Source organism: Pithys albifrons, chromosome 3 (genome assembly GCF_047495875.1).
Source record: "Pithys albifrons albifrons isolate INPA30051 chromosome 3, PitAlb_v1, whole genome shotgun sequence".
Classification (NCBI taxonomy): domain Eukaryota; kingdom Metazoa; phylum Chordata; class Aves; order Passeriformes; family Thamnophilidae; genus Pithys; species Pithys albifrons.
The window spans coordinates 64150827-64174617 of NC_092460.1; the positions used below are offsets into that span (position 1 = coordinate 64150827).

The window sequence follows — 23791 nt, forward strand, 5'->3', positions numbered from 1 at the left end:
TTTCCATAAAACCCCTTTGCATTTCCTAAAAAAAAAAAAACATTGCAAATTTTTTTTTCTACCAAGAAAAATTTGTACTTAAGAATGTTAGTGTTTGCATTTTTTTATAGAAAATATGATAGATACAATAAAAAACTAATTTGGTTAGGGTTTGGTTGTTTGGTTGGATTGGTTTGGCTTGAATTATAGACTGTTACTTGTTGATTAGCCAAGAAAATTTAAATGTTTGAGGAAAAATTATACCCCAGTAAAAGCAATTGAAGAAAACTTGTAACAAAAACCTTTTTTTACTTTTGACACAGAAAAACTCTGAAAAGATCAGTAAGTACTGTAGCAGGGTTTTGCTTCATTATAGAATAGATCCTCCCAATACAAAGAAATAATTTATTTAATTAGTCTTGCTATTGTGATACGTACATTAATCTTTTACTCCTCAAATCTGTTGTACCAAAACAGAATCTTGCAAGGAGACAGACACAGTACTTTATTTCTCTCGTTTCATGAAAAGACTGCAGAGAAAAACTCCAAGCCAACTTTAGGAGGAGGTAAGAGAGCAGAAGATGTAATGAGCACCCAGGCTCAACCAGGAATATAGATCATGCACATGTCCCAAACACTGGTTTCATGGGTTTTATAATGATGTCCATCCAATCCCTGTTCACCCATCCCTTGGTTCTGCTCCATTATACACCTGGCTCATCCCATCAGGAATTGAGTCTGTGGGGGTTCTGGGACCCCTCTTTCATCATCTTCATCTCCCTCATATTATGTACGGTTCTTGGAGGTTTTCCAGCCTTCTGGTCTTCTAGGTCACTCTGCTTATGTTTTCGTCTCTTGGTCCGGGCCTTGAGGTGTTTCTCAGCCATTCTACCTTGGAAAGAAGGCTAAACAGCTAACAAAATTTTGAGGGGTTGATATCGGTATGGGATTGGTATGTATAACCATTGAACTACTGAGGTTACTTTTACTGGTACATTAAAATTTACATTCACTTTAACTACTTCTAAAATCTATATAAAATTAAGAAACGAAAAACCTCTGAGACATCACCTTATTATTAGTTATCACCACAAATACTGGAAGACACGAAATGTGCTACATGCTGGCTAATTGTCACTTAGTGGGGACACATAGCTAACTATATTAACTAAAATATTAACTTCATATTAAATGACTACCTATATTACATTAAAAAATTTGTCAGTTCCCATGTCTAAGATCAGGCAATGAATATTGAGTTGAAAAGAAGACTGCAGTGTTTTGTTAAATGTGGTGCCAACCAATAGCATGTCATAAACAAAAAGCTCCGTATGCCTCTATTTCCATTTGGGAATAACAGCACCGCAAACCCCCATAATCTACATGACTAAATTATTTCTTTCCAGGCAGCTTGTTATATCACAGCTGTTTCCTGGTCTGGGGTCCTGTCTTACAGTGGACACAAGATGTGACTATTTAAAGACATTTCATAGTTATGGTAAAGCCTTGAATTTACATTTTTTTCACCCTATACAATAAAATCCCTAAATCTTGTAAGAAAAACACCATGTTTTCATTCTATTTTCCTCAAAAAAGCTTTGAATAGTTTTGTTGGTGGTTTTTTTGTTTGTTTGGTTGTTGTTTTTGTTTGTTTGTTTTGGGTTTTTGTTTTTAGTTTTTGTTTTTGTTTGTTTGTTTGTTTTGTTTTTGTTTTTTTTTAATCTGAAATCTGTTCCTGGCATATAATTGTAAAAGTCATTCTGTTTTATATTGCAGAGGTATCTAAAGCTTTTTCATTGCCATTAGGAATGAAATGCAATACAGACAAAAGTATTACATCACATACTGTAAATTCTAGTCTATCTGTGAATACATATGTTGTTCATAAATAAATAACCATCATCACATTGAATCCCAGATTTACTATGTGTCTACTATGAACTCTAGCTGTTTTAGGGATTTGAAATGAGCATTATTTTGAGATATCCAAATGTACATTTAATCAATACTATTTAACAACCTTCCTGATAAAGAGGGAGAAGACATTGGCTGCCTCTCAATATGAATCTTTCCCCTTCTCAGTCTTCAGTACAAGAGATGATTTCACAGGCTGCAGGTATCTCACTCAGGTGTCACAGGCAACTTCATCCATATGGTGCCCCTATCCACTCTCATCTGTGCTCACCTCTGAAGGCCCTAAGGGTTGTTGCCAAATGCCCATCATACCACAGGTGATACTAGCTGCATCTTGGTTTTTCACACAGTGAGATATCAACTCATGGGCCTCTGTTAATCATGGCTTAAAAACCCATAATGGATGAAGAACACTAACAGCAATCACTGTTCTCCCCTTTTAGAGCAGTTATCTCACAAGGACACGACATTGTCTTAACTGTACTCTCATGACAGTAAGTAATAATACAAAGGGTCGAAATTATAAGAATATAAAGAAGTTTTTTCCACCCGAGTTATAATACAGAATTCCACACTAATTTAATTTCAATACTTACTGTAATTTTACATTAATTCAAGAATTTGCTTGCTAACTTGAATAATCTCTTGCCATCAGAAATCTTTTACAATAGATATAATTTTAATGGTGTGCTTTATCTTGTTGTTGGAAGACATTGAAGAATTTTTTTTTAAGGCCACAAGATACGATGCTTTTCAATTTGTAATCATATCATTTGATATGGCACAACATAAAATCAATAAAGTAATATAAAATAAGATAAATGAGTTATCTTTCTTGGGAATCTTTCGGCTAAACGTATGACAAGCTTTGTGCAAAAAAGTGACTAGCTGATGAAAATCTCTCTTGAGCAAGAGCAAATTGGATTATCAATTAGCCATGTGTCTTCAAAGACATTTTTTCAAGTCCCCTTCAGTTACACTTCCATTTGTAAAGTGCCAGTGAAAACTGTTTACGATACCCAGCAAAACCTTGCTTGCAGACTGCCATTTTCTTTTTGAAACTAAAACTTGGTAGGCTTCACTAAACCTGTCTAATAAAATCCCTTACAGCAAAAACAAAGCATGAAGAATTTCTTAAAATTAATTATTTCAGTGATTTAAGATAATATTAAAGACAAGTTGAAAAACTGTCAGCCATTCTAAGGTCCCAGGGCAAATCCTCATGCTCAGACAGTTACAGTCTGGGACCACAGAACATAAGCAGACCTGGGGCCTACAGGTTTGGGGCTATTAAGGGTTTTGGGGTTTTTTTCTTAATTTCAGTTTCTATGAATACCCAGAAGCAACCTGTCCTCTCTTCATCTTGCAATAGGCTGAGACTGTTACTTCTTGTTTTCCTCAGTCCTTCTGTATGTATATTAGAAAAACTGGTATGTCTCAAGAGCAAAAAATATAGTAGCTTTCTGATGGGCAAAATTTAATTTTGTGTATCTGAGTTAATAGAACAGTTTTGACTTAATGATTCTCCTGAATCTGGGCATTACCATACTCCCTGGGAATTCCAACTGATTTGTTTTTTCCTCACTGAGATTTTTAAGGCATAAAAGCATTGAAAAATGTAGTTTTTGCAGCACATAAAGTTAATCTTCTTTCTTTAAATATTCTACTGACAACAAATGTTTCATCAAAATAAGACCATATCCATATCCTCCCTGAAAAGAAAGGAGAATTAGAAAATTAATAATATTATTATTGACCAAATCTTTTGACTCCCTCACAAAGAACAATTTTAATTTCCCATATATTTATTGACATGAAATTTCTCCTTTGCTTTTCATAGTGAATTTAAAGACATACTAAGGCTTGTAAAGCAAAGACAGCCAACTGGACAAATGGCCATAAAGCTGTTATAACTTCATCTCATTTCAATGGCATGCTATTTTTAATGTTAGACTTCATGGCTTCTTGTGGATATTATCTCCAAGACTACAGTAACCTCTTTATCTCGTAAACTGTTGGAATAACAGCTGATCTTGCTCTGTATATGCCGTTTCATTTTAAACATAATTTAGTGCCCATAAAATATGTCAGGATAATAGCACTACAAACAGAAGCATTTTGATTGTTCCAAAACAGCAATATCATAGAGGTGATGACAAAGTCTTAGTTATGAAGTCATAGAATCCTAAAATCATAGAATATGCTGAGTTGGAAGGGACCCACAAGGATCATGAAAGTCCAACTCCTGACCCTGCACAGGACAGCTGTAAGAATTACACCATGTATCTGAGAGCATTGTCCAAGTGTTTCTTGAACTCTGTCAGGCTTGGTGCTGTGACCACTTCCCTGAGGTGCCTGTTCCAGTGCTAAAACACCCTGTGGGCAAAGAACCTTTTCCTAACACCTAACCTAAATCTCCCTTGTCTCAGCTTCATGCCATTCACTCAGGTTATTTCACTGATCACCATAGAGATCAGTACCTGATCCTCCACTTCCCCCCAAAGGATGCTGAAGGCTGCAATGATTTCTTCCCTCTGTCTCCTCTTCTGCAGGCTGAACAGACCAAGTGCTTTCAGCTGCTCCTCATACAGCTTCCCCTCAAGGTCCTTCACCCTCTCTGTTGTCCTTCTCTGGACACTCTAATAGCATAGTGTCTTTTTTATATTGTGGCACCCAAAACTTCACAAGGTACTTGAGGTGAGGCTGTATTTGGGCAGAGTAGAACAGAGCAATCACCTTCTTTGACTAGCTTTCTTCTTTGCTGCTCTGCCTGGACCATAATTACAAGAAAGTTTGTAAATTCTTTTTCACCATGCTTTGTCATAGGGAAAAATTTTGTTCTATACTTCCTTTCATAAATAATGTAAGAACAAATGAAATTTTTTACTGCTTCTCCTTCTGAAACATTGTTCCACAACCTCAGTGCTATGTAAGCTAGAGCATTTCCAGCCTGAATTTATCTCGCTCCGGTAATCAGGGGCTCTTGTACCAGTACAAGAGCCCCACTTCAGCCATTTTTCCTCATTTTGTGGTTTAGCCCAGAAAGTTATTTAGAGATAGCAATTATATTCTTTCTCAGCTTTCCTTTTATTCTGAATAAACCAAACTCTTCAAACTAGCTGTTAAAAGAGAGGGTCTCCAGTTCTCTTAGACAGTTCCAGTTTTAAGTCAAAGACTCAGTACTGCTGTTTTTATTTTACTGTTAGAAAAGCACCATAAAGTCATGTTCAGCAGTGAGAGACATGCCTTGAATCAGCTGAGCCTCAAGTTTCTATGTTTCTATCTGCTTTTTCAAACACAAAAGCATCCTTATTGTCTGACATTAGTATGAGCAATGACTAATGTCTAATCCCACATCTGTTTAGGCTTTGGCACTTCTACTGCTTAAACTACTGTTTAAAAGTTTCTATTTCATGCTAATAGTGTCTTGCAAATAATGTTAGGCAGGAGTGGTCCTGAGATTGTCATCCTAATAGTCTGCAAGGCAATACACCTCTACTGACCTCCAGCCCTCCTAAAGACGTCCTTTTTTTGGCCAGTACTCTATTGGGCACAGCTTCTGGAGATGTATCTTAATGCTTTACTAAAGCCTCTGTATGCATGATAATCAGCACTTCAGCAATGCTAGAATTACCAAAGACACCAAAAAGTAGGTTGGTAGGGCTTACTCAGAAAACAAAAATGGGACCCTGTGAAGGTTCAAATCATGGATCATTTTCTAAAGATTAGAGAAACAATCTGAAATATAATTATTTTGCTACATCCATAAATACAACTAACTATAGATACATGGGTAAATCTCAGTATCTCAAAAACAGCCGGTAAATCTGAATTAGACATGAATTTTCTGACATGGTTGTAATTAGTATTGTTTTCTCACTGCTTCATTGCACAGTTCAGACATGAACATTAAAACAAACAGAGAAACAAGCAAAAAGCACCAAAACCCTCAAGCCAACCAAAAAACCCTGGAACCGCAGAACTCATGAAGACAGTTTTCCTCTAGCAATTATAGCATGAACAATAATTCAAGCTCAGGTAAGACCATATTTGGTCATGAGTGTATCTGAAAGTCTTTTCAACCATAATTATTATCAGTCACTGTGCAGTGACAAGACCAATGTGTCAGCACCATGGATGGGAGAGCAGAACATTTTTTTTCCCAGGAGACATATGTCAATGTCTGCAAGAGAGAAGTAAAGTGAGAGTGAAATATTTCTCAGACTGGTTTTATTTGATCTATTTTGGACGTTGATATACAGAAGGAATGAGTTGGTGTTTGGATTCATGGAACTATCACAAGAAAAACCTTTCACTCTTATCTCAGATAATGTTCAAATTGCAGCCAGACATCAGTGAAATGGAAAATCACCACAAATGAAAAAGAATGGTTTGGAAGTGAAGATATGAAGGGGAAAAGTGTTAAAAATGCAGAGCTTGATTATGCCTAGTCTCTCTCCGCATCAATTTATTGTCCATTAAAGTCAAACCTGCATAGAGATCACGGCTCAGGTTAGAAAAAATTTCACTGGAAGAATGAAACATCTTGAGCATAGGGGACTCTGGTTTGAGACGTATTTACAGATAGATTTCCAGGTGATGTGATCAGAATAGATTGACAAGTTTTTATATTCTCCAGAACTACTACATGTTTTCTGTAGAAAATCTGACTTTATGAGGAGTTATTTGTAAGTTACTACTATGCAACTATTAAATGAATAGTTATGAAACCAGAGTTTAAAAAATACTGAGAACAAGTCTACATTTCTGTGGTTAAAAGGCTATTTGTTTCTGTTAAGTATCCAAAACGCGCTCCTATATCCTGATGTAGCTATGCCTCCTTGGTAAGCTGAGAGTAAGAACATAACTTGATAGTCTGTAGGAAAATTATAGAAACTGTGTACAGGTGCATAGCTTGGAAGAACGGGAACAAAAAAAAGAGTGACTAAGCATGAGGAAACCCAGTGCCTTGGGAATAGTGAGGGTTTGTGAACATCCAGACCAGGATGCAAATGTAATATGATTTATTTGGCTAATGTATAAAAAGTGAATTAGAAACCATATTATTAGCAGGGTGAAGTGTGTTTATGCTGTCTTGACTTGGCATCCATGTATTAAAACTTTTCTGGAATCACCTAAATAGGAGATGATTTCTTTATGAGAGTTGGGGTTGTTCAGTCTGGAGAAGTCTCCAGAGACTCAAACATCATCCTTCCAAAACCTGAAGGAAGCCTACAAGAATGATGGAGAGAAACATTTTACAAGGGCGTGTAGTGACAGGACAAGGGAAATGGCTTCAACTGAACCAAAGTAGATTGAGATGAGATATGAGGAAGAAATTATTTACTGGGAGACTGATGAGGCACAGGAACAAGTTCCTCAGAGAAGAGGTGGATGCCCCATCCCTGGAAAAGTTTAATCTTAGGCTGGTTGGGGCTTTGAGAAACCTGGTCTTATGGAAGGCATCACTGACCCCAGTAGGGTGAGTTGTAACTAATGAACTTTAAAGTCCTTTCCAACCCAAACCATTCTATGATTCTGGTCTCTGAGATTACAAAACTGCCGACATGAGTGCACTGCTCTTTGTACACATGCGCAGGAAGCAGACAAGAATTGCACAGGTCATTCTGACATTTCACACTGTTAATAAAAGTGAATGGCCACTTCATTCTTCATCTCCTTGAGGGGAATGGGAATATTTTACAAAATCTGGCAGCAGAATACAGTTGCTTTCCAAAAATAAATAATTTCTTAATATTCTAGCTACATGGACTTAGCATTTCCATCACAGCCTAACTTCCAGTGTTCATTATAACTATGTCAGGATAGATGGTAAATAATAAGCAGACTTATTTTTTTCCCCATTAGTAAAGTAGCATCTAGGAAGTTGCAATTAGACTTCTATAGTATTTTTGGAGGTACGAATTATTTTTCAGTAGTGAAAAAATTACTCCTGGGTTCCAAATTATCACAGTCTCATCCCTTCTCAGAATTATGTTTTCATAGTCTTGCAATAAAAAATGTAAACTTTTTATGCATAATAAGCCATCTATCAGAAATCTGTACCAGGAACATACCTTCCCTGGGAAATTTCATGTTTCCATTCAAAAGATAAGTATTCTCCATTACATTTTTAATGATCTTCTAATAAAATTTATTTGAGCATACATGCTTTCCACTTCTCCTGGAAAAGCTATAATAATCATGTTTGTTTGCCTTTAAATCTCACTGATTTAATTCCTAATTAAATTCCATAAAAATGTATTGAAAAAATTAAAAATTTTAGGAAACAAAGAAATAAAATATTATGGAATACATGTTTTTTGCTATACATTTGGCAGCAGTTAATAAAAATATGTGGGTTCTGTATTATAAGTACTCTGGTATTATCTGAGTAAAGTATTTATTATTATATATTCCCTAAGGTATTAATTACATGACTATTTGTTTTATATAAAGCATTTAAATGTAAATTACAAATACTATCTTGCTCTGTTTTAATTTTTTACTGGTAAACTGCAACCTACACAGTGAATACAATTATATGGTGATCACTGGTACACTTCTTTTTTTACAAGGTACGCTCTTCCTTGTTTCATATTGCAAATAACTAATTTTTATGTCACTGTTCCTTATTTTTGTATATCAATGATACAGAGTTATCTATTTCACATTATATGAATCCTATTTGTATCTGCCACTTGTATGGAAAGGCTAAAAGTAATCATAAATATGTTAAAAAAAAAAGGAAACAAAACAGAAAGATTGATTTTCTTTTCCCAGGAAATCTGTCAGGTCTACATTAAACCTGAACATAGTTAAAGGAGTGCTGTCTCTCACTAGCATTTGATTTTCCTCAAAGTACTTTCAAAAACAGAACAAGTAAGAGTTCTTTTAGCTATGTGCAGACCATTTTATATTTAGCAAGCAGGAAGCACACTGTCATTTGTTTCTGTCATATTATTCCACTGGGTGACAAGAACAAGTGCCGATGAAGCACTAAAGAAAATGCACTTAAGATATGTACCTCAGCTTGCATCAAGGGGCACTGGATTGTTTTTGTGAGCTGCAATAAAGTGATGCCTATGTACAACAGAAACAAAAAAGGACTGAGGAAGCAATCTGCAAAACCGGAAAAAGGTGAAGTTTGTCAGTTTCTGTATTCCCAGAGAGCTGTGAGTAGTCACTATCAACTTGGCTTTGCTTTCTTAATATTTATCTCCTTCTGCCTCAGTGAACTTTAACCAAAAAATGGATTCAAAAGAAAAACTATAAAAATAATGGAAATATCAATATAAAATCAATGCACTAACTCAGAAGGTAAAAGAAAAATATATTTACAGACTCATCCTAAATTCCCAGGACCCACGATACTGTTACTTATTAGGTCTTTATCCTCATTAAAGGAATCAATCCTTAGTCAGTTGAAGAAGTTATCTATGATTTCCTTCTTTTGTAAGGGCTTTTCCTTTTACAGATAAGTAATGTTAAACTCTCTTCTGGTTTCTTCCTCATTCACTGTATAAAGGTGGCAAATACAATTTTTAAAAAGTCAAATTTACACATCTTACAGCCTGCAATTGTACAATTGATTTTTATGACCACCTCAAAGGACTGAAATAAAATCTTATACTGTCAAATATAGACCTGATATGCCTTCTTTTTCAAATTGCAATTCATGAAATCAATTAAAATATGAGTAAGTATGGCAAACTGAAATTGGTCTGCATTCTGAGCAGGAAAGCCTGTGGGAATACAGGAATGCTGGAATAGTTCTCTTGGGAAGTAAACTCTAGCTTTTAAAAAATGTGTAATTTCGTACATGATTAACAGAAGCCATGCTCCAAGAATATATAAATACCCTGTCACCCTGTCTTAGATTTAGAACTTGCGCTATACATGAATAAAAATACTTCCTCAAAATTTCTCTATCTAAGCATTATTTTTAGCAATACTGATCTTAGCAGACCTTCATGAACAGAATATACCTTAACGTTTCCCAGATGTTGCAGACAGTGAAGCTGGACAGAGATGCAATGATACTGGTGGCACCTTTCATAACTCATTTAGAAAATCACACACCTGAAGTCTGATCATGATTGTACTGGTAGCTCAGGTACAACTTTCTTAGAGGCAAGGGGAAGAGGCAGGAGAGTATGGGAGCTATTAGACACTGCCTTGTGCAGGGAGAGAAAGATGTGCAGAGCCTCTTTCAACTCACAAAAAATCTATAAAATGTCTTTCTGTGTCCCCCTGATGAAAGATGGAGACCTGCCCATCTTACACTTCTAAAACAGCCCAGTTTGCACATTCTATTCAATGCTACAGGGGGTACATTGTCAGAATGCGATAGATTTGTAAGCAATTTTAGCACTGTCATGGGATTTTATTTGCACCTCAGAACAGGAGGACACAATTAAACACATGTAAAACATACTTTAAACTATATTTAATTAAGACTTCATTTTGCAACGTTGGGGACGTGGTTGTGTAGACACAAAGGGTGTGCAAAAAAGTAGGTTATCAAACACCATTACATCAAGAAAGGAAAGATCCACTTCCCTCTGTTTGTCTGTCAGAACTTTCAAAAGTCTAATATCCAGATCTTATTTTCATGAGATGGCTATAAACCATGTTATTGTCCCAATATAAATAGGATTTTATTTTTATGTCAGAGATGGCCATTTTTTTTCTTTTCCTTTTGTTACAAAGAATTGCTAAGATACCTCAATAAATGAGTCTCTGTTGTCATGAATTTTAATATAATAGTGCCAGAGAACTGGGAGATACTGCAAGTCCATAATAGTTGGTGAAAAGTGGACATATATTGACCTCTCCAGGCTCAGGAACTTAGTGTTAAAATAAATCAGAGAGAAAGATGACACGGAAATTCAGGGATGTAAAGTGACTGTCTTCTCTCAGCAGCAGGCTGATGACAAAGGAAGGAATAATGCATAATGTATTAATTTGAACATGTCAACAGAAATTTTATATTTCTGGAATCAATCTCAGTATAAGAAAGCCATGCTCACTGATTTATCTGTTTGAAAAAAAAAAAAAGTCATGACTATTTTAACTCTTCTTCAGAGATTCAGCATTTACCATACATTTTTTTATTTGTTAGACATGTCAGCAAGTCATGTTTTTAGGAAAGTTCTTATTTTGCATTTTCTGTAGTTCTCAATACCAGAAAATATTTATTAGAGAATTATGAATCACTATTTTGCCTCATTGCAATGTCTGACATTAATGTATATGACAAATATCCTAAGGCTATGGGTTTGTGAAATCAAGCAGTTGAACTTCTAGCCTAACAAATGCAGATCAGGCCTATTTTTCCTCACCCTTATTCTATTTTTCATCATTTTGTCTTTTTTTTGCAAAAAATCTCTCTTCAAACCTTACATACAAAGGATGTGTAAGTGTGAATAATCCTTTCTTTTTGCAATTCCCCATTTCTTAGAGTGGAAATGACCTAATTCTAATTATGGTGCATAATAATCCTCTGTGCATCTAATGCCTCTGTCAAAAATCTTCCTTAGCGACATACTGAGGTTAAACGATCACATTTTATTTCATAAAAAGTACCATCACAGAACTTACATGTAGTGAGACAATTTCCTAATGCCTTTCCCTTTGAAGGAAGTGTTTTGCATGCCTTACATCCTGGAGCCTGGTTTCCTGGAATGGGAGGTTTTCTCATGAAGAATCACCCACAGCTGACAATTTGCAGAAAGCCTGTAAAAGGTCAAAAGGTCAAACTCAAATTTGACTAATAGGAAGTTTACATGGTTTTGATGCACTTTGAGTACATTAAACTAAAATGTCTAAGTAGAGAATTTTTCCTTCTCCTTTTCATCTCTCCAAGAAAGGATCCTGAAAGCAAAATTTTATGTTTTAAAAGGTTTTGTTCTTAAAAGAAAGTAATAAAAGCTATATTTCAAGCTCAGGATCAGAAATGTTATTCTGTGACAGAATCTGCTAAGTAACTTCAAATTTGGAAAGCACTAGATGTGTGTTACACTTCTCTCTTTAAAAAAAACCCAAACAAACAAAAATATTTTTGCCACTCAGGCGTTTAATTAGAATTTCAGAAATAGATTAATTGTAATTGAAATTGTAATAAACTATGGTTTGGGATTTTTTCCTAGGGAAATCTAAATTAGTATAGTTAATGAAATTACTTTACTTTTTTGCTTTGTCAGTAAACTAAATCCTTACCACAGCTTTCTATTTGGAAACAAAACAAAACAAAACAACACAACAAACAAATAATCTGCTAAAGCAAATGGTCTGCTTTTTCACACAGGGATTACAAAAGCTATTAAGGCAAATTCCTTTGAACTGCATCAACAGTACTTTAAAATGAACTTTTAACACCTTACAAATGTTGTTATTGGAAAAAAATTACTCCAATTTCTCCAAGTGCCAGAGGGATTTAAACTGTGGTAAGCTAAAGTCAGTGGTTTTATAAAGTGTATTATCTTCTGGATTCTGGTTTGTTGAAGATTTTTAAACCATTATCTCACTAAGCTCACAAGTAATGCTAAGAATGCCTATGAGCTCATTTGAAGCTGATCCGCAGTGTAATAAAAAACCCCAATATATTTTCTTCCAATTGTCAAACTAGCATGAATGAACTAAGCCACTTTGGACATGTTTGAGGAACATGGAAATAAAGCAGCTTGTAAAAATCAAACAGGAGTTTGCAAGTTCTGGGGAAATACATGTGAGCAGGTTTTGGTATGATTCTCTGTTCTACGCCAGCAAGTCAGCAAGAAAACCTCTCCCTTTACATAAGTTCTTCAACATGTCAAAAGCAAAGTTATACTTTACTGTGGCTGAACTGGAACAAAATGTTACAGTCCGTGGGTGTGTATGAGACAGTACACTGTGCTGGAGAGTCTTCTTGTTTGTCTTAATTACTCAAATGTTCAACAAAATATAACTTCAAAAAATAAGCCAGTATAGACAGCAAAAAAACACTTGAGTATTTGGAAAGACCCACAACGTTCAGCTAAATAAAATAAAATTCATTTATATATCTTAAAAATTTTATTTCATTTTCAAAAATCCATAAATCTGTATGTTTTAAAAAATGCATGCTATGACTGGTTTGGGATCAAAGCATTTTGTTTCAACAAAATCAAAGCACAACACAATGCTGAGCTTAAGAATAATTTCCAAACTAACATTAAAATGTTTCATTCCCCTAATGCCAAGAAAGAGTGAATATTTTGTGTCTATGTCTTTCTTCCTTCTAAGTGACTTCTTTGAAAAAAATTAACATGATTTCAGAAAGCATATGCATTTTCACATCAATGGGAAAATATCATCAAAGATTTTTGGACCAAATTAAGAGACATGATTGAAAATATATATTTTTTTTTAAAAAAGGGAAAATAACAATAATGTGGATGCCTTTTTTTTCTTTTTCTTTCCTTTACTATTTTTTTTTTATTTTATGCTGGTTTAGCAATCCTTTTTACTCAAATTTCTTTCTTTTTCTACTTTTAATAGAGCTTTTGTCTTTTTTGGTTGACCATGCTATTTATCCTCCTTATGACACTATAGCAATCATTGCACATTTTTTTCAGGGTAGTCTGAGTGCAGAGAAAAATCAACACATGTATACAAGATATTTTATGTACCTTTGATGTGTAGAAGAGAGGTAAACATATTCAACAATTCCTTCTCTTTTAAAAGTTTCATTCATTTAGGAGTTACTATAAGACACTTCTTGTTGCTTTTTTAAACTAAAATATACAGTCTTATTGGTTGATGTATTTGCATTTAAGTTATTTTCTAATGTAGACAATATATTACTGTGAAAATCTGTGATTTTAAATTAAGTCATCATTAAATCTCATATTTTTATGGCAGGTATGTCTATCAAATGACAAGTGGTTGACATGAAAAATGTGTGCTGCTCTTCAAATTATCATAATTTAATCCTGATCTTATTTTATAAAAAAATAAACAAAACCCCATTAGGTTAGATGTTGCAAATGGAGAATCAATTTTGACAATGTGGTCATTTCAGAAGTTAAAGTGTCTGAAGGCTTTAGTTTAAAGGTTGAGTTCTTGTTTTATTTTTCATTTCTTAATCACTTTTATTAAGATAAGTAACATTATTGTTATTTTCCATTAATATTGTAAAAAGGTGTAGAAGTGCCAAAAGTAAGATATATCTAGAGATCTGGCGTGTGTTTTTGGTTATGGGAGAACTGTTAACATGATTACAATGAAAACGTGGGGACTATATCTGTTTTCAGCAACATAAGGCTTATTTATAAATAGAAATTATGATTTGCAGTGAAAGAGACACCTTTATTATTGTCTCTTATTTATCTGCTTTTATGTCTTCCAGTACTGCAAAATCTGTTCACTTCCCAGTCATCGGGACTTTGATATCACCACAGAAACAGAAACGATAGGAAGGATTAATATTATAAAATTTAATATATTCAAATATAGGAGTTTGCAGCAAAGAACTTTAGTCTTTAATTTGTAAAAAATCATATCTAAATAATTTTGAAAATATGCTTATAAATACTAATTTAAATTACAGAGATAACATGTATAAAAAAATTAAAATAAACCTAGATATTTTCCATCTACTTAACTTAAAAAAGTCAATTCTCTTGTGCTTTCATACATTCTTAAAATAATGTCCTTTTTAAAAAAAATATGGGAATTTAATAAAGCTTCAAGAACCTATGGAAAAGAAATTAATAGAGAACCTGTGTGTATTCTATCTTGTGAAAAGAAACCTGTATCCTTTATCTGGTAGTAAGTCCATTATTTGTAGTCAAACTACAGCCTTAGCTGCTCAGTCAGTAAAGGCTCAAAAGTGTGGACAGGCAACTTTTCAACTGGTTGAAATGATTTTATGGAAAGCTGAATTCCTACAGTCTCCCTGAACATGCAGAGATGCATTTGTTCATCTCTGCCACCATATACATCTTTGTCATGCCAGGTGATGTACATGAAGAGGTGAATAACCTGCTTTTTTGATAGACTCTGCAAATTTAATTTAAGGTTAAGATAGTGCTTTTGAAAAAGTCACCAAAAGAGTGCTATTAAAATCAAACTTTAATTGAGGTACCCAGCTTATTCTCATTCTGATCTCATCAGTTTTCATTCACATGTGACACGTTGCCAACTTACAGTTCTTGTAATAAGAACTTGTAATAAAAGATGTCCCAATGGGAAGATAAAAGCCAAGATGGAAATAGCTTATTGCTTAAAATGAATTCAACATGAGACTGATGACTTTTAGCAAGATAAGTAGCTGAGGCTGCTCGATGACAGTAATCTCTTATTTATTTACAGTAAAATCCTATTTATCTGAAGTTCGTGGTGTACAACATAAATTTGCAGTTAACCAAAAGGGCTTATCACACAGATCCAATCATCAAGATTTCTCTGTGTATTTCAAAGCGTGACAGTTACATTCATCTTTCCTGCACAATTGGTAAAGTGGAGGACACGAACTCTCACAGAGCTCAGCCTGGTGGGTCCCAGAAGCTGCTTCTGCCCAAGGCTAGAGTCAGTACTCAATACAATCAATTCTAAAACAGTGAAGTGTGCAGATAAATCCTGGCATAGGCATGCCAACTAATAGCACTTTGTAATAAACTTAGAAAGGCAGAATAAAAGGATATTTAATTCAAATGAAATTACAAGGAATATCTTGTACAAAGAACATAAAAATTCATGCTTCACTACAATACATCAAGTGCTATTAAGACAGTGCCCTGTAAATCTTTCTGCTGCTTTATTTCCCCTCCAGGTGGCCACCTGCTGTAAGTCTCTCAGCCTGCACTTCCCTCTCATTTTTTGCATTTTTCCCTGTGATTCATGACAACTCTGCTACCATTTGGATATCTAAATACAGTGCTACAACTGAAATTGCATCTTTAACATTTCTATTCAAATATAGCATTCAAGATTTTCTGTTTCTCTGAAAACCTTTCAGTACTGAAAAATAGCTGTGACACGGGTATCCATTCATGTATCTCTGAATGTAAAACAAGCATTAGACAGTCCTGTAATGTCTAGATCTGACTTCAAGCTGATAAACTGAAGACATTGGTATTTATAATTAAAAGTCTGGGTGGAAAAGGTGTCTTCAGAAATATGGTTTTGCCATCTGTCAGGGTTAAGGAGCATTCTGGCTGTGGAAAATACTCTGCAAGGGGCTGTATAAACCTGCTTTGCATGTTTGGTGGAGTGATGTTTGGGGAGATGACTGCAGTGAGCTGACGCTTTCAGTGATCTTGTTGGAATGATCATGGTGAATGGTCTGAAAATGCCACTCTGCATGGAAGCAAGCTAAAGGTGATCTGAGACAAGCCACACTGCAGCAGACCTTTGGATCAAGACAAGATAACTATGCATACCAGCTGTATATTTTTTTAACATTATATGAACATAATATTCCTTATTATTTTAAAACCCATAAGAAATCATGCTGCCTCAGACTCTTTTCTCTCCTGTACTACTTCACTGTTCTTGTCTGTAATGAGTTTGTTATAGCTAGACATTCAAGCTACAAGAACATCACAATCCAAGATGGTGATTTTTCTGTGAACAATAACCAGAAAGACTAAATATATTGTTTAATGAAATATTGAAAGCATGCTATCCTTAATTTCCTGCAAGAATTGAGCATTATTGCAAATAAGTTAGAAACGGTTTATAATAAACTAATTAACAATGCTGGCCTTGTACAACTTCTGCAAACAATCTGGTACAAATTTCTGCAAAGAGTGAAATGCTTTTTGAAGGGAAGTCTAGGTAATGCTCTCGAGGTTCCTTCATTTCTTACTTTTGCATGACTTTTATAGTTTACTCTTATTCAGAGAACTAATAAACAAAATTGTAGCTACTGCCTCTTTGTTACATGCATACCTGCCATCTCCAGGATTGCCTTTGGGAAGAATTATATGGCTATTGTAGCTATGTCAATAATATTTATGTCGTCTGTGGGACAAGTTAGCATTTGTAAACAAACATATTGTCAGGCAAATTTAAATCAGTCCTTCCTTTGACTTCAAAAGGAGCTCAATTGCATTATATAAGATTCAGACAACTAAGTTGGCAGCTGGTCTCCCAGAGCTCCCTTTGTAGTCAGCATATAGTCATGCATTTTCAGGGAGCAACTGACAGCATGAGACTAATTTATGTCCTCTGAAGACTAGCCAAATAACTGAGCAGGTTAAATAAATTAAATTGGAAACCAGTAGTTAGACAATGTTAACACTCTCCTTCCATACCTTCATAATGCCTAAATTACAAAGCAAATAGCTCTCATAAATAACCAATATTTAAAGAGAAGATATGAAAATATATTTGGGGACAAAAATAGTATGAAATTAATCATGTTCACAGAGTGTAAAGAGTTTTATGCAATCTCTCCTCCCAATATCAGGACAAACTAATTGTTTTCCTTAGCAACTCAATATGAAAAAAAAATCCAAAATATGCTGGCTATGTAAATATTTAGTAAAGAGTAGAAGAAAGCAAACCTGCTTTATTTTGGCTCCCATACAGAGTGGTAGTAAAAATAAAATAGTGTTAACTAAATATATTTCAGGACTTCTTAGATGTGTTTTATAGTAAGAATTAAGTAAACACACCCAATATCATTTCTTTCAGGGCTTTTTGAGATATAGATTCCCACATTTAAGTTACAGAACAAAATTAAAGAACACAAAATAAGTTTTCTGTAGCCTTCAGCTTCCTTCTATGCATCAATTAAAATTAATGTAGGATCAAGAGTTCTCCTGTTTCAATGCATAAGGGTCAATATTCTTTTCTTATCTAACAACATCTAGCTGAGTAACTCCTCGACACTGAGAGAATATTGAGGAATGACAAAATAGCATTTTGTTCTTTCTATCTACTTAAATAATTGTTCAGAAGACTGTCAGGTAGCCTTCTGCACATGGAGGGATTGTGTAAAGAATAAGGATAAGGTTGTGACTAAACAGTGCAAGAAAGAACCCGGGACTGCCTTGTTTGTTCGCTTGCTTGTTTTTAGAGGATAAGTGTATCATCATTTGATCAAATTTTAAAACTGTTATTTATATTCCATCTCACTATTTCAACTGTATATCATATTTCATTGAAACATTTCTTCAACACAGCCTCACTAAGGCTCGAGGTAACCAGTCTCCCACTGAACAGTGAGAATTGACAATTTAATAGAAAAAGAAAATGTTTGCTATGTACAAATAATAGAAAAGTCCACACAATTTTCAGGCACTGCAGTTGGAAATGTGATGATAATTAGAACTCATAAGTACAGCCATGAGACAGTTTTGACCCATTTAATCAGAAGGGTACATGCCATATTAATACTGTCATTACTATGTAAGTTAATCTAAACATCTATATTTATCCTTTCTTAAATGCTCCATTAAATAAATAATTCATACTGAGGCAAACAAATTTAGCCTGCAGTATGAATGTGGTAACAAAATTAACCAGCTTTGATCGACCAGCTTGTGAATCTTTGCACAATAGCAGAAGTATCTGTGATGGGTCTTCCTCTCAGGACCTTCCTTGTGCTGAGGGGGCTCAGAGTCACTTCCACAGGCACCAGAATACCAAGGGCTGCATTTTGTGGTGTTTATTGCACTCCCCTATTGCAACAGAAATGACTGTTTCTCACCAACATCTCTCATAAATGTTATTGCTTCTGGACTGCTGGCAGGAATGTTTAACATCACCCATGTTAGTGCCCTGCTGAGTTATAGAGGTTAACAACTTCCAAAGCTCAGATAATGCTCCAAAAATGGGTGTGGAATAAATAATTCATGTATACTTTCTTATTACTGAAAAAAAAAACAAACAACCAAACAACCAAACACAACTTATGTTGCTTGACTCAGTTTCAAGGTACTGTTAAGTGTCAGCTTTTATCATAAATGTCATTTTTGCCTATTTATTTCTTTTGGTAGCAGGGACTTTTCCAGAGGTTTGATGACAACATAATGGAAAGTTAATAAATGGATCAGTACAGTATTTTCATTCTTTCCAGATGTTTCCTTCATTATGCCACACACATTATTTTGCAGCAGAAAGCTACAAAGTTCAAATTTTAGTATCTCTTACAAGACAAGATGTGCAGTTCAGAAAACAGTGAGTATCCTTTTTTGGCCAGAAGAAAATATTTTCCATGCTGTTTATTCTGGCTAGATTAGGATATGCATAAATAGACACACTTAATAAAGCAAAACAAAACAAAATCAACCAAACAAGGAAATCCAAAAACTATGAAGTATTTAGAAGAAACTAGATATAGAAAATCTTATTATATGCAGGTTTTTTTATAGATGGAACAGGTAGTATACCAACTTCTTCTTCCCATCATCCACAGCTATCCAATAGATGCATTTGGCTATCACTAGGTGTTTTAATCACAACAGGCTAGACAGAAGCAATGTTAATAACCACTCTGTAAAATCTCACTATCTCTAAATAGCGAGTGTGGTTGTTTTTTCAATAGGATCTAAAAGTAAAACTGTAAATTATGTTCACTACAAATTTATGCAAAAAAGGATTACAAAGGAACATTTCAACCTTAAGTAATTAATTGAAGAGCCTGGGACTCACTAATAAATATTAAAGCATGAAAAAATTCTATTTCCTTCTGTTATGTTATGTAACCCATTTTGTGTTTAGAAATTAGGCCATGAGAAGTTACTGCATTGCTAAGTAGTTCAGCTTGTATTTGCATATGAATATAGAAACACTGGCTATACTAACCTATTAGTATAGAGGTTACTTCCAAGTCCTGTCATTATCTTCTTGTATGGTTGTCATAATGTTTCTTCATATAAATACGTGGGATGAATAAAGTAATTTTAAGAAGATTTTGAAAGAGCATTTTTTTTCTTTTCAAAGAATGCTTATCCTGAAATGCCCAGCTTTTAGACAGATACCTGTTTTCTCACATGAAATCTTTCAATAGTCTGTTTGTCCCCTTTTTATTTTATTGAGACATTTCTGCACAGCTGTGCATTTTTGGTTTAAACATTTAGAATGAAACCTGCAGCCTCATAGTTTTGTTTCATTCAAAACTATAGAAGGCAACCTTCTACAGAGCTGGCAGCTTCTCTGCTTCAAAGGTCATATAATTTAGTTGACCTCTAATAGAGTTATATTCCATATATGCTGAAAACACACTTTATGCTTGTGTTACTCCTCAGAGAACTCACAGATGAAAATAAAGTAGCTTACTGCATAAGGAATAGTGACTATATTGGTCATTAACCTCAATAGCTTGCAAAGACAAGAGTGGGGCATATAAAACACTAATAGCAGTGATACCTGAACAAGTACATGAGATTTATTCAAGTCAAAGTGTTGCTCATAGAAAGGAGCCCACAGATATCTGTATTACCCTGTGCTGCCATCTTCTCCAGCCAATTTGTGTTCTGCTATGTACAGTATTTGAACCTCATGCCTCAGACACCTTATTTTCTTAGAAAAGAAAAAAAAAAGAAAGAAAAGAAAAGAAAAGAAAAGAAAAGAAAAGAAAAGAAAAGAAAAGAAAAGAAAAGAAAAGAAAAGAAAAGAAAAGAAAAGGAAAAGAAAAGAAAAGAAAAGAAAAGAAAAGAAAAGAAAAGAAAAGAAAAGAAAAGAAAAGAAAAGAAAAGAAAAGAAAAGAAAAGAAAAGAAAAGAAAAGAAAAGAAAAGAAGAGAATCCTTCCATCACTAACTTTCTCCAAGCCTTTGGTTGAATGGAAGTATCAGTTCGTCTGTTTCTAAAATTTCATGTAAATGCATGTAACTCAGAAACGTTTTGAGAAAGCAAATTATCTGCTGGAGCCTGGTGATACAAATCCTCTTTGCTGCTAGATGCTCTTCCAAACCTGGCAGAACTGAACTGTTTATAGATAATACTTTTTAAAAAAGTGCTGTGTGAAATTATCATTGTGTAGATTATAAATTCAAACATTCAGAAGTTAGAAATTGTCGCTTTGGGACAGTTAAATTCACTTTCTCTTGTTTTGTATACTTGAATGACAACACACGCATCTTTCTTGATAATACACAATTACTTTCTGCAGGAACCCTGATTCCTCTGGTGAGTCCATTCTATGGTACTCTTTGAGTGCGGAGATATACAGTTTTTACATATATTATTGAGTTTTCTTAGAAAATAGCTACTGGATGGAGTCTTGCCCAGAATGTTATAATGGACAAGGATAGCCATGAAATGGAAATCCTCTTTAATAGTGTATAGTGTCAGTAATAAAAGTCTCCTAATTAATTCTAAATTGTTTTGTGCAAAACAAAACAACCCCAGATAGGAAGGGACTCACCACAGAGGAGCGCTGGTGATTAATTTTGTCTCCCTCATTCTTGGTGACGTTTGTGACTGCTGTATGTGTGCTTGGATGAAAGTATTCTCCTTCCATTGCTCTGTTTTTCAGTTGTGTTTACTCAGCTTTGAAATCCCCAGCTGGTGATGAGAAGGGTTGATGAGCAGGGGGTTCAAGCCTGGACTGAATGGACATCTTTGGATTAGGGTTCCATCAGGATCTCCATCAGCTTCCTATCCCAAATGGCTCATCTCTCAACATTACCTAAACCTGGGCATCATTTTGAAGTACCTAACTTCAATCATATTTGATTGGGTTTGCAGTTGAGATTGAGCGTGGTCACAGAGGATACAGGCTTGAAGCAAACTCAAACTGGGCATTCCTGGTAAGCAAGAAATATTTGGCAAGTCAGCATATCACTACCTCTTACTTGCTGGATGTTGCTTTTCAAATGATTGCTAGTGGACTTCTTAGTGGACCTACTGGTTAAACAGTCAGACAAGAGGTGACTACTCCACCTTAAGTTAACAATAAGTTGTTGTTGAATGCAGTTCTCAGCAACTAATTAAATGTTGATTATTTTTATTTTGTACTACATGTTCACTCTTCAGATCAAATTTCTGGCTGCATACAGCCTGAATTCCCAAGAAAAACAGGGACTCATTAAGAGGGAGCTTGCTGGTCATTTCACAACTTGCAAAGTGACAGGCAAGTAAAGTTAAAGCTAAGAACAGGGTGCCATAAAGGGTAGGTGAGAAATGTCACTCAATATAAGAAGCAGTACAGCAAGCAAAATTCATTACAAATCCCTTTGTGCAGAGAATGAGCCTTAGGCTAGAGTGTTCTACGGATGGAAAGAAAAGGATATAAAGCTTGTTCCTGAGGCTCACATGATCCAGATACTGGGAACCAAGGATTTTGAAAGCCATGGCCACAACTGAGCACTGAAGGAGTTTGAACACAGGTTGGATTATGGTGTGTTCCTTAAATCCTGATCCGGGCACAGCATACAGTGGGAAGTCCTCATAGATATACTTAACCCACCTTCAAGAGCGGTGATTTGTCTCAGTGACATTTGGCAGCTTCATAGGTAAAATAACAGGCTTTTTGTCAATTTTGTTGGTCTGATAGCTTTTCTCATTTTCAGTTTTATGTCAGAGCTCCATGACATAAAGTTTTTTTGTATTTAGATGTCAAAATGTGAACAGAATCAATTGGAATTCTCTGATGAAACTGGTTTTCATGGGAATATAAAAAAGCGCTAAATTATAGAAACTAATTTTTCAGAGAAATATGTTAGTTTCTTTTGCTGAAACACCACAGAAGACAGATTTCTGAGAAAAACCTGCTGATTGCTTGACTGCTATTGTGGAGCTCATTCTCCCCATCTGTCACTCTGACATAACCCCATCCCACCAAAGCTCTGAATCACACAATATGAACACTTTGCCACAGAGACAGGTCAGACCATCAGCTTTGAAGGAGTGGAAAGACATTTTGGAGGCGAGGAAACAAATTTCAAAACTTACCATTTCAGTGGAAGAAACTGTGCAAACATGGAGATACGTCACATAATATGTGAATGTTTGAAACACAATGTGCAGCTCTAAGAACTTAAATACATTTTGATACTCTTTAAGAGACTACATATGGACCCTTCTCTCTTGCAGCTTTCCTGCCATGAAGCACAGCACTTCAGAGCTTCAGGTCCCCATCCCAAGCCATCTGGTTCTCAGATTCCAAGCACTGGCTGTCGCTTCCTGAATGGTCTCCCATAAACAAAACAACTGGACTTCAGGCTATCATTCTCAGAATCCCAAGATCCAGTGTATTTTGGAGACTTTCTGTGAATGCCATTTGCTATAACCAAACCAAAACATTTTTTGTTTCTTTTTATACTTTTATTTTCTATAAGAATGAAAAATGTGGCTTGTTTGGAATTATAAATATTTCCCCTCATCAGAGAAATCAGTTTTTCCATGAAGTGGATGTTTGAATACATTTTGTGTATTTGTGGGAGAGAAGTGGATAATTGACCCTGTTTGTTTATTTCTCTTTATATGTAATACATTCTTCTTTGTCACATGTATCTAAGGAGGAAAAAGATTATGCTATTCAGCTGATTTTATGAATTAAAAACTAAAATAGGGGGGGCAAAATTGTAGACTTAATAATAAATTTGAATACTTTATATAACAAAGGGTATATTGACCTGATTTGCAATCTATAACCTAAATTCTTCTGAGCATCAAACATCACTATTGAATAGCCAGAAACAAAGGAATAAGTAGTGAAAAATTCAGTTAATGTGAGCTTCTCATTGCTTCTAAAGGCAGAAGTGAAATCTGATTTTACAAAAGTAGTAGTGAATCTTCACAGAAACTATTTTTTAGCTCAATTTTCTAAGATATGTTTTTGCTCCTGCCTGTGTGCACACAGTCACATCTGTCCATTTTTGAACTTGTTGATCAATTCAAACAAAGAACTGACATGAAAGTAGAGATTTCAGAAATGACTGAGTGTGAGACACTGGATTATTATATTAATGATTGGCTCAG

General features: G+C 34.8%; 1 long non-coding RNA gene across 1 annotated transcript; it reads right to left on the reverse strand.

The window, feature by feature from the left end:
- Positions 1-3521: 3521 nt before the first annotated feature.
- LOC139669463 (uncharacterized) lies at positions 3522-21340 on the reverse strand. The gene is made up of 3 exons (XR_011697266.1): positions 21234-21340; positions 11497-11631; positions 3522-3605 (listed from the first exon to the last, which is right to left on the reverse strand). It is a non-coding gene; the product is annotated as an uncharacterized lncRNA (long non-coding RNA).
- Between the last annotated feature and the right edge of the window lie 2451 nt (positions 21341-23791).